We start from the raw sequence: 11,756 nt of genomic DNA on the forward strand, positions 1-11,756 counted from the left end.
TCGCAACCACTTACAATTCGTGTGGGCTCGATTGAAGGGGTCAATGATTATTTTGGTATGGCTGTTGAGTACAACCTCTACCCACAGTAATTCGCAGGAACTATCTGTTTCAACTTCAACAAGGTAAACTACTACTAACAGACACAAACACACCACCACCTACTTTATTTAATATATCCTTTCTGAACATGGTTTGCGCCTCTGTAAAATTTTCGGCAGGATTTATCTCCATATTTAGCCAGCTTTCTGTTCCTATGCCTAGTGTGGACACACCACCAGCTGATGATGTTACATTACTGATATGTAGAAATCACAATGATGGAAATCAGAACAGAATATTTAAGGTTTATGAAGTTGGCAAGACCAAAAACCAACAAAAGACAATTAAAACAAAAGCACATAACAGTGTATGGTTAGTGATATTTATTGGAAACTGTCAATAAAAAATATTAAGCAATATTTTTTCGAGCTCCAGTAAATATGTTACACAACTATAAATGGTGAGCCTGATGTAATAATCAGAAAACATGGTGAGAAGTGGAAGCTTGCCTGAGGATTGGCTGGTAGCAAATAAAGTTACAATCAGATTCCACCTTTTTAATGTGAGAAACCCAAAATTTTGTCGTATCAAGCAAAGGCACAGTTCAGCATTATTAAAATTGTTACAGAATAGACTAAATTTAACCATTTTGTGTCACAATTAAAACCAAAATACATCGAGAATATTTGGACATTAGTCATGGCATGGAAGGGGTATAAACATTCGTTTGCTAAGGAACATCCACTGAATATATTCAAAAAAGCAAAGATAAGCTTATTAAGAGATTAGTTACTGGAATTGATTTTGGAGGTCAAAAGCATAGCCAATTATTACACAGGATGCAGGCTTTGGCAGGAACAGATGAGTCAGAAAAGGTCCTTAAGACGCTATGGCTAGAACGAGGAACGTTTTAATTGTCAGTGGAAGGAGAGACTCAAAAGAGTGGCAATAATGGCAGATTAATAACACAAATGAATACCTGTAATGAACTGTTCATCGTGAAAAATGGTGAGTATAACAAACAGAATGTTCCAGTAAAATTGAGTGGAATAATGACAAGAATTTTTGCGCTAGAGCAACAAAAAACTGCATTGTCAACTGGTTATCGAGGGACATCCCACCTTAGAAGTTTCGACCACCATCATAATAACAGATACAGTGAGTCACGAAATAAATACAATCCCTAGGGAAAGTAATGTTATTACCATTGTTGTTTTGGACCGCACTGCAGACCTGAACATTGTACACCTCTATGTAACTGCTTTAGACAGAGAAACACGACCTAGCAGTTGAATTAGTGGAAAGTTCTGCTGCCCAAGGCAATTGCAAAACTCGCCTATTTGCAACTTATAAAAAGCTGGATAGCAATTTTTAGCTAACACTGGGGCTGATTATTTGTAAGTCCAAATAATTCAAAAGTTAATGTTGAAACACAATCGAAATTGTATGCTGCTAATGGTACCAAAATTCCTATATTTGGGATCGAAACTTTGTATGATCAGTTTGGGACTGCGATGTCAATTTCAATAGTTGTTTATCATTGGAAAAATCACTAAAGCTGTACTGAAACGAGATTTTTTAAAATAAATCCCATTATTAGTACATGTCCATAATAAGAGATTAATAGACAGTCATAAATCTTATTTATAAGGTAGCAATATGTCTTAAGTACCATAGGTCAAAACACAAAATTTGCAAACCTGTTGTTGCCATACCCAGATAGCTAAACCTGACTTGGTACCTGCCAAAATTAAACAGAATCTCATACACTACATCAGAACTGAATGCCCAACTGTGTTTTCTAGGATAAGATAGTTGCACCAAAGTGTATGGGAGGGGTGAAACAAGAATTTAAATTCGTGCTGGGCAATGGCACCATTAGGCCATCTAGCCCTTGGGCTAGTGTTCTTCATGTGGTACCCAAGAAGGATGGCTTGATACATCCCTGTCGAAATTACAAATGGTGAAATGAAAGAATAATTCACAGCTCTTATCCTGTACCTCAAATAGAAGATTCATTCTGTCTTCTGCAAGGCAAAAACATATTTTCTAAAAGTGATCTGTTTAAGGCTTATCATTAAACCCCACTGCTGGAGAAGATAAGCACAAGGCACCTATAATCACATAATTTGGATTGTATGAATTCCATGTAATGACTTCAATATTCAAGCGATTCAGTAATGAGATTATGTTTGGACTGGATTTTGTGTTTCCTTACCTGAACGACATTTTAATCACCTCATCCAGTATTGCCGAAAACTGGGCACACCTCAAACTGGGCCTCATGCGATTGTCTAGTTACAGACTTCCAACCAATCCCTCAAAATCAATCTTGGGAGTAAATGAAAAAAAATTCGAGGGTACTGGGTAACACCAGGGAGATCCTGTCCTCTACCTTAGAAAGTGCAAGCAATTTTGGAGCAAACGGTACCTGAACAGTTCCATACCTCCATAAATTTCTTGGTATTATCAACTGCTTTCGTTGCTACCTTAACGATGTGATGCAAACTCAAGCTGTCTTCCATGACTGTTTTAAGGGAGCAAAAAGGTAAAATAACAGACGAATTCAGTGGACTGAAAAAGGGAGAAGAATATTTGAGAAATGTAAACCTGCTACTGCAAATGCTGCACTACTGGCTTTTCCAAACCTGGAGTTACCCCTAGCACTATGCACAGATGCGTCAGATATTGCTGTTGGTCCTATGCTCTAACTACTGGAGACTGGAAATTGGAAACCGATCACATTCTTTTCATAGATATGGGGTCAACTGCAGAACGTTTACAGCACCTGTGATCGAGAATTTCTGTGAATTTACCTTTCTGTAACAAAGTTTAAGCATTTACTGGAAGGAAGAGACTTCATATTGTAACGTTACGCTTATTTAGGCGAGTTAATCGGCAGCACAGTATTGGTATGATTTACAATGAATTTGATGTATGGCTGAACGCGAGTGGGCCCAAGTCTCAGGGTGCACCACAGCAGTTCCGCCTTCCAGTTAGGTGACCAGTATGAGCGAGTCCAGGTACAAGGACTAGCAGTGTTGTCAGAAATGGGGAAATTCCAAAAACTGAGAATTTGGATGGTTGTTACTCGCATGGCCACTGTGCAGGGGATGCTTCAAGATATGGTGTAATGTCAGAGAATCTAAAAGATGGCTTCTTACAGTCCTTTGAGAGTCTATAATAGCTCACAGTGAAATATTAACGCAAATCTGAATACATCTGTGATCTCAGATAAGTGAGGCACATCCACTGACACAACAATATTTCAATACCTTTGAAACTACAGAAGTTAATATTTCCTAGTGAACAAATATGAATCTCTGAATTAACGACTTTTAAACACTTTATGCAATTTCAACATTCGATATCTCTAATATTAGCGTCCCTGATAGCCACTCATCTGTACCAATTTTACATATTGACTTCTGACGACTTTCGTAACTTTTCTGTTTCACAAATGTATGTCAGAACATTGTATTCTCCACATTTACACAGCTAATGAGTACAGCTCGAATACCTCACATTTTGTCATACTTGTGTAGTTATTTCATGAACAGTTTAACATTTTGCCAATAACCTTATTTAAATGTTGATTACAAGGGCTATTAAAAAAACTGTGCTAATTTAAAAGCGATCATTCGCATATGTTAACAGACACCACAATTGAAAAGAAAACCAAAACATGCTTTTGTCAAGAAAGCATCAATAATTGTTTAAACAATATTTAGTGACAATTCGTTGTCTTTTAATGTGAGCGCAGTTTCACAAGAATACGGCTTATTTATTTGTGGAATAATTGTATTTACATTTATTTTGAATGTTATCAATGTGACGAAACGTTTATAACATTTCTTTGTTTAAGTATTTTCGTAATGTATTAGTTTAATCCAGGAAGTGATCAAGGTGAGTCAAATCATGTCAGTAGTACATAAGAATGATATATTTTTGCCAGGGATGACCTTCAGTCAATGGAAAAGCAAACAGTAGCGGAACACTATGGGAGTCAAGTGGAGACGGACTTTTGGATTGAAGCAATCAGGGGAGGGATTAAGGACACTTTTATGTGAGTTCTGAAAGAAGGCAGCCTATCTAAAGTAGCAGGTGCGATTCCATCACCTGAGTGATTGATTCAGAGCAGTCAACGGCCGCTACCATACTTTAACTTTCGAAGCAACTTTATATTTCGAGAGGTCTGATTGTGTTCCAGGACAGGACCTTAACTCTTTCACCCTGTGTTATAGAGTGTAGAATAGACCGAGTATGAGTTACTATTCTGTGTATTGTGTGTCTTAACTGATGAATCTGTTTGGAGCTGGGAATATTGCCTGTACTGTGATTACAAAATGGACCTAGTTTTCGCATATCTTTTGCTACCTTTCTCTTAAAGCTCTCTACGTAATTTTGCTGCAGTTGATAAGGATAATTTCTGTATGTATTTTAACTGAATATTGTCGGACCATTTATTTGAGATCTCCTTTCTTGAGTAAACATTATTCACTATAATTCTCTATCACCTACGTCAATTACAGACATTAGAATATAACCCTTGTTATTAATCCTTTGGCTGCTGCAGATGCGTGTCCTGCTAGCCATGTCGAGCGCGCCCTTGAGGTCGGCTGCTCCGTTTACCTGTGCTAATAGCCATCTACACCGACTGTTTTCTGTGCCTGAGCTCCTCGCTCAGGCACCCTCGCCCTGATCTGAGTGTTTCTTGAGCCAGGGAGGTCACTACTGTCTGGCAGTCTGAGTGGTGATCACCAATATTATAGATAAACACAGTGTACCTGGATAATTATTCCACAGCTTTGAATCTGGAGATGAATTGCTGTAAGACATAATGTATATTGAAACTGCTTATGCTGCTAACATGTAGCTCCTCATCAAAGGCTTTCTCTCATACGCAATTAGTTCTTACAAAGCATCTTAAGGCCTCTGTAATACATCTGAGTTTTATTTGACATACTGATACATAATTATCAGCTTTTTGTACGTAACTTACTATGTAAACGCTGGAGAATCCGTAACGATCAAGCATTTACGTTTGTCTGTGCTAGCGCAATAATTCGCCCACAAATAACTTTCGAGGAAAGCATCTAGATGCTGAGACACACATTTGAAGCTAATCACTATATTTTGAGCTTTTAACCCAATAAATTATCCCCATGTAAACATCAAAACCAAAAAGACAACATTTCTGAATTCTTTTTTACACAGGACGCAATTGTTATCATACAGAAGAAATAAACAATGATGTATAACTTTTGTTTAACAATTCGATGAGGAAATAGTAGAATGTTTTAGTAGGTTCTAGATAAGTTCTAGCTCACTCCTCGTTTCCTCGTACCTCGTGAGCTAGCTCACTAGAACTTACATGAAATCTACTAAAACATTCTATGAAGGTGAGTCAAATAAAAACCTTAAATTTGTAATAACAAATAGAAATTTCGCGCAGTTATCCTGTAAGTTGGTAAGCGTGCTACAAACAGCGTGCAGAATGGCCTGTAGGTGGCAGCATAGTGCATATGCACACATATCACGCAGTATCAGTATAAAGATAGCCGCTTGCGACTTGCACCAGGAAAGAGCAGCGCTCTGTTATTCGGTTTTTGCATAGTGAAGGTGTGAAATATATTGAAAATTATCGACGAATGAAGGTTCAGTACTGTGATGCATGTTTGTCACAGCAGCAAGCCTACGAACGGCGTAGGAAGTTCGCAAATGGTGTGACTTCAGTGGAAGACGCTCATCGTCCAGGTCAGGCACAACGAGTTGTGACTCCACAGAACATTGCAGCAGTTGAAGCCATGGTGAAGGAAAACCGCTGTGTGACACCAAATGACATTGCAGCATGTTTACAGATTTGTCATGGGTCAGCACACCACATTGTGCATGATGTACTCCACTTTCACAAAGTGTCCGCAAGATTGGTGCCATGGCAGCTAACTCCTGAAATGAGAGAACGACGTGTTGATGCTTGTGAAGAACTTCTTCAGCTCGTTTAACGAGAAGGTGATGGGTTCCTTGCAAGAATCGTTACTGGGGACGAAACCTGTATTCACTTCCACCAACCGGAAACGAAGAGAGCGAGCAAGGGATGGCGCCATTCCTCATCAACAAAACCAAAGAAGTTTCGAACAGAACCACCAGCAGGGAAGGTTATGCTGAATCTCTTTTGGGACGAAAAGGCGTCATTTTGAAGCATTACATGCCTAGAGGGACCACTGTCACTAGTGCATCATACACAGATCTCCTAAAAAATCATCTGTAGCATGCAATCGAATAAAAGCGACGTGGATTGCTGTCAGCAGGTGTCCTTTTGCAATATCACAATGCAAGGCCCCACACTGCACGTACAATAGTTGCAACAATCACAGACCTGCATTTTGAGTGTCTTTCTCATCCGCCATACTTACCAGACCTTGCCCCAAGTGATTTCCATATGTTTGGACTACTCAAAGACGCAATGGGAGGAAATTAGTTCCATTCTGATGAAGAGGTACGCCATGTGATGCATGAGCGGTTGCGCGGAATACCAAAAGAGTTTTTTTCTAAAGGAATGTATGCACTTTGTAAGCGCTGGAGGGCTTGCATTGAGTGTGGGGAACATTATGTTGAAAAGTGATACAGCTTTGTACCACTTTCGCACAATAAATAATATTTAAAAAAATATTTAAGGTTTTCATTTGACTCACCCACATACTATAATCGTTTTTTCAGGTCTAACTCAGTTTCATTTAAAAAAAGTATTTTTATATGAAATTAATTAGAAAATTAATAAAAATGAATTTTTTTGTATCACATCCACCAGTTTTCAAAAATAATTTTTTGCATAGAAAATGTGAATGCAAGAAAGTAAATTTAATATTTTTTATAAAAGGTGTAGATAAGAAAACGAATAAAATGAATTATGGTGAACATAAAATAGTATCTATTATTCTTTGAATTTCCAAGCTGGATGCTCATACACCCTGGAATTATATGATAAAAAAACATGAATAACATTAATAACAATCACAGTTTTTAGTAAATAACAAAATTTTTGATACAACTTAAAACTGTTTTTAAATAGGTGCGTTTTGAAGGAAAATTCTGTATATTTTTCTTTAAATTTCTAGGATTCTGATTCGACAAAAACCTGGAATAATAAATTCATTATCAAAAATTCCCAAATTTTCACATTGTGAATTCAATATCATGAAATTTATTAATTCTATTTTGAAGTTTCTTCATTGCTTAATATTGCATTTTCAACCAACTGAAAACCCCTATCAGGAATTAATTTAGAACATATATCTGGTGAAATAATCTTAGGCCCATTATTAAGCCGAATAAAATTTTGTCTCCATTTCTGGTATGTAAATATTCACATCCTAACATTAATATACAACATTTATCTCTAACTCAGTTAGTTCTTTAATCTCTTTCGAGACATTTCTGTTGTTGATCTTGATTAGAGTCTTTATCTATACAGAAAAATTTTATCAGATTTCTTTATCATTTTTAAAGCAACCGCTAAAGCAGTCTCAGATTGTGTAATGTCCATATGGTAATTTATCTGTTACAATTTCCAAAACATATCTTTTGTCATTGTAAGAACTCAACACTTTCTGGCTTATATCAACTGTGTATATTTGGTATTTTTCATTTCAAATCTTATTAATTCTTCTGTACTGTGCTGTGCTCTGTTGTTAAACAAACAATCTTTATAATCTTCCAAGATTATTCTATTTTTAACAATACATTTCTTAACACCTACAGAGTTTTTCGCTATTTTATCAAACACCTTATTAGCATACATTTTTGGTTTCAAATCACAAAAATTTTCCATTATTTTTCTATTGTATCCATCTTTCATTTTTCCTACAACAGTCTTGTTAAATTGTGGAATACCATAAATATTATTTTCGGAATAATCACTAGTATCAAATTCAACAGTCATCGATTTCATACCTACATAAAAATTTTCAGTTTGTACATAAAACATACAACTGTCCATAAGTTGATAACACAGCTCAGTATTTTCTCCATATTTTGGTTCATTTTTCTATAGTTAAAGTCATACATTAGTTCTTTAGATAAATCAAGTATACTCATACCAACATAGATGGGTGTATTAAATGTAATTTTTGTCTTATTTATATCAATAGCAGCAAGATTGTCATTAAATTAATTCTTTCTTTAAAGTTGGCTTTGGTATTAATTTATCACATATTTCACTAGCTCATCCTAATTTTATATCCACTTTATTTGTAATAATTTCAAGTGTCATGCCAAGCACCAAATTATTCATCCATTTATAGAAATCTTTTTCTAAATAAATTTTTGCTTTAGTCCTCATTTCTGTATTTGAATCTATCTACTTCCTAAATCAGTCTGACTGTTTAAGTTTTAAATCTCTAAATACTTTTGTTAATTTCATTCCTAATGATAAATACTGCTTAAGATTTCTATATTGAATTAAATATTTGTTTTTAACATTCTGAGTAGCCAACAACTTACTTACTTTAATTCCTGAAACAATTTTAGTTTCAGGCGAGAGCAATAAATCTTTATGTAAATCATGCAATTCTTTTGGACACTTTAAATCTACTTTAAAAATATATCCAGTTGTAATAGGATCTGATATTTACCTTATTTTTTTACTATCAAAGAAACTGGATTATCCCATTTAAATTCGCCATATGGTAAATACTGACTCATAGCATAACCATATAAATTATTTTAATCTGAATACATTAGATAATTTGATTTCTTTTCATTACCGAAATATTTCATATATTTATTGCTTAGTGTAACATACCATTACAACATTGTGATATTCCTTCTCTTATTTCCTTTTCAACCATTAACATCATGTCATAATCATGTAATAAATCAACTGGTTCCTTAGACACTTTCAGCCCTGCATTCCAAGATAATACTGGTGCTGTAAAATACCAAGATCATTCAAGATCACAAATTTTTACACTAATTTTTCTAAGATTTTGAAATACGTAAGACAATATCAATACATCAGTTTTAAGAGTTAGATCATGATGCTCACCTAGATTTGTAATATTACATTTTGTAAAAACTATTTTCACATGTTTATAATCTTCATCAATAATGTCACAGTCATTCAGTTTAGTGAAAAATTCTTCGTTTTCTGGTAATTCTGTCTGTACAAATTGTTTCCAAACACCCATGTAATCATATGGACATAAATACTTTCTGATCAGCACATTGAATATCTTTTCTGGGAAATATTTTCTAATGTTTTTCATTTGATCTCTCTTCAAATATGATTAAAGTTTATCAAGTGATGAAGCCACAATTTTAAATGTGTCAATAGATCTCATTTTTAAACTTTCTGTTCTCTTACAAAAACAAATATATCTATCTTAGTTGTTTGGTTTTAAATCTATTTCTTTTTCATCATAACCACGTTCTTTCACAAACAGACGAGAATTATACCCTCATAAAACATGTAAATTAATTGGTACATAACTCAGAAGTTTTAACTGTAAATCACATTTATTACGTAATGGAATTATATATTTTCCAGTAAAATGGTCATTATGATGAACCTTTATACTTTTCAGCGAATGATGACAGTTACACAATGTACATTTTTTCGATCTTGCATATCTTGATTGTTTTTCAGGAGTTAATGGTTTCATTTCATCAACTTCATAATAAATTATTCTATTTCCTTCAATATTTTTTTTATTCATTCAATAAATTTATGACAGCTTGGTGCTCTATATACAACAGAATCTTCATAGTGTCTATTTACATATTTAATGTAATAACTGGATCAACTTGGTGCATATTTTTGATTTTTCATTGTATGTGAATTTTCTGGATTAGGTTGACAGTTGTCCATCTTAAATAGTAAATTTTCAGAACCATCGTAAATAATGAATGGAACTTTCCATGTAAGTTGATAAATTCTAAAACTTACATAGGAACCTTTCTCTGGCATTTCTACTTTTAATAGTTCATTACCTAAACAGCTTGATGATTGATTATCTAATTTTTCTTTACTAGCGAAATGAGGTAAACGCTTATGACAAATCAATTTTACATCATGTTTATTAATTTATTTGGAACAAGCTTAATTAAATTTCTTATACAACAATAGCATGAATTATTTCCTTCCTTTACGTAAAGGGGATTTACATGTTTCTCGTTCTTACATTTCGTAATTTTTAATAGATACACTTGATATTTTTCATCAAATGAAAACAAAACTAATACATATTTTAATTTCAGTTTTTGGAATACTATCAACCACTACAGGAAACTAAAAATTTTGGAAGTTGCTGATCAAGATCAAGACCAACATTTTTAAATTTTTAACTCTTTTTGAATTTTTATTTACAGGAAATATTACAAGTATTGCAGCCCACAAAAATATTTTTGATCTTCACTTTTTACATTAATACATGCATTTTTAGTTTTGAATCTATCTGGTAATTCGATTAAGATGATCCTCTCAATGGAGTAATCTCTTAATACTTAGCTGTAAACCAATGATTCTATTTAATATCTATTCTGATTCACGTTCTTGAAAATCACCCATTCTTGATAAAATATTTTGTTTACAAATCTAAATTTTTTTTATTATCTCTCCTTCATTTGTGATCCTACAGTTTTCTGTCTGGACCTGAAATTTGATAATATTTCTGTTTGTCTACATTTGGTACTCACAAAAAAGTTTTAAAGTTATTGTCAATCCACGATGTATTCTTAGATTGTCTTTTACAATTTTTATAATTTTCATTTTTACCACAGTTAAGAAATGATTAGATTTAATTTAGTTTATATTATTTTCAAAATTTATAGCTTATAATCTGTTTGCAATTGCAGTATCAAATGTACAACTCCAACCATTCGTCTGTCTCTTGGTTTCTCTAAAAAATTTGTATAAAAAGGAAATATTATTTCCTTATTAGTTATAGTTTTTTGTTTCTCAAAGATCTCATTAGAAAATGGAAAATTTTTTGCGTTGTCTTCTGTAGTTACGTAAACATAATCATCGTTTTTAATTTTACTATAAAGGCAATTCCATCCAAATACCCTCTCTTTACAGATTTAAATTTTAACTTGATGACTTTTAATAAATCTATTTAGATTTGCTTTATTTAATTTATTATATGCTCTTAAATTATTTCTATTACAATAACAATGAATTTGAATAACAATGAATAGCTCCATTTGGCCTTCCTAGTTATAAAAAAATAAAATGCAATAAGTTTATAAAAAATTAATTATTAAAAATTTGTCTAGTGAGAATTGATATTTAATAGACATTAAAGTACTAAGGATAAAGAGCTTTTACTATCTTATTTTTCATTTATTTTAAAGTAGATTTTTAACACTTATTATTATGTTTATCTTTATGTGATGGATCAACATAGATATAATCTAAATTTTTCATCACTTGACAAGCTTTACATTTCTTTGCACCTGTATCTGTTTGTTGTTTTTCTTCACTAAGAATTCGTTGCAAATGATTTTTATAATAATATTTAGAAATATATTTTCCACTTATACAAGGCTTTCGGTTATTATTGTAATTTTTTACATTATATTCATTTACACATTTTTACACATCATTCATATCCATTTTTGGTGTATTTTTGTGAAATCAAATTATGAATTGGGTGGTTCAAAATGGTTCAATTGGCTCTGAGCACTATGGGACTTAACATCTGAGATCATCAGTCCC

This window comes from Schistocerca serialis, chromosome 7, assembly GCF_023864345.2.
Source record: "Schistocerca serialis cubense isolate TAMUIC-IGC-003099 chromosome 7, iqSchSeri2.2, whole genome shotgun sequence".
Classification (NCBI taxonomy): Eukaryota; Metazoa; Arthropoda; class Insecta; order Orthoptera; family Acrididae; genus Schistocerca; species Schistocerca serialis.